The sequence below is a fragment of the Condylura cristata genome, unplaced genomic scaffold (assembly GCF_000260355.1).
Source record: "Condylura cristata isolate star-nosed mole 26May11 unplaced genomic scaffold, ConCri1.0 scaffold00014, whole genome shotgun sequence".
Lineage (NCBI taxonomy): Eukaryota > Metazoa > Chordata > Mammalia > Eulipotyphla > Talpidae > Condylura > Condylura cristata.
The window spans coordinates 45282686-45283568 of NW_004567115.1; the positions used below are offsets into that span (position 1 = coordinate 45282686).

The following is an 883-nucleotide window of genomic DNA, read 5'->3' on the forward strand; positions in this document are numbered from 1 at the left end:
TGCGTTTCTGTCACTGCATGTTAGTCACTTGTTTCTGGTTTCTTACCTGTAGAATATTGCTATTGAGTTCATATTGCACAATATTTCTTAGTCATTTACATGTCTGAACACATTAACTTCCCAGGAAATAGATGATATCTCCAGTTTCTTCACTTTTCACCCAAACTCAGTATCTCTTTGTTATTTCTTGTGGCATTTTTTGGTCGTTTTCATTTGCATTCCCTAAGTGAATAGTGATTGAGAACCTTCCCATACCTTCTTCATTTAATGAAATCTCAATAAAAATGTGTTATTTTTATTAACTGGATATTTGTATTATTCAGTAGTCATACACAGCATTTTTTTAAATATATATTCTGAGTACAAGTTGTTTACAAATGTATAATTGGCACATTTTTTCTCCCAGTATGTAGCTATTTCTTTTTTTTAATATATATTTTTTAAAGATTTATTTATTTATGCATACAGAACTGGGGTACAGGCCAGAGATGCGGAGGGTGAGAGGATTCACCAGAGACAGAGTGGGGAGGAGAACAGGCAGACTGATGAAGTACACTGCTGAGGGGAGCAGCGGGCGGGCCAGGAGAGGTCTGCCCCGCCATGTGGATCACCTCTGGGGCATGCGGGGATTAAACTCATGCGGAAGTGGCTTTAGCTTCTTAGTGCTGTGCTTTAACCCGCTGCTCCACCAGGGAGGGCCCTTATTTAACATCTTGTTGGGTAATATTCAATGTCACAAAATGCCCTCACTACAGTATTTTCTTTTTGCATTTCCTAAATGATGCTGTTCTGGAACATTCCTATCACCCCAGAATGTTCTCTCCTGCCAGCGCAACGTGTACCCCGTGCTGACCTCTGGTCAGGAACCTCCTGAACGACAAAT

At 40.2% G+C, this 883-nt stretch overlaps 1 protein-coding gene across 1 annotated transcript in view; it reads left to right on the forward strand.

Moving 5' to 3' along the window:
- Positions 1 to 883, forward strand: part of LOC101634997 (disintegrin and metalloproteinase domain-containing protein 20-like) — a 17609-nt gene that overhangs the window by 10131 nt on the left and 6595 nt on the right. The gene's annotated exons all lie outside the window — the stretch shown is intronic.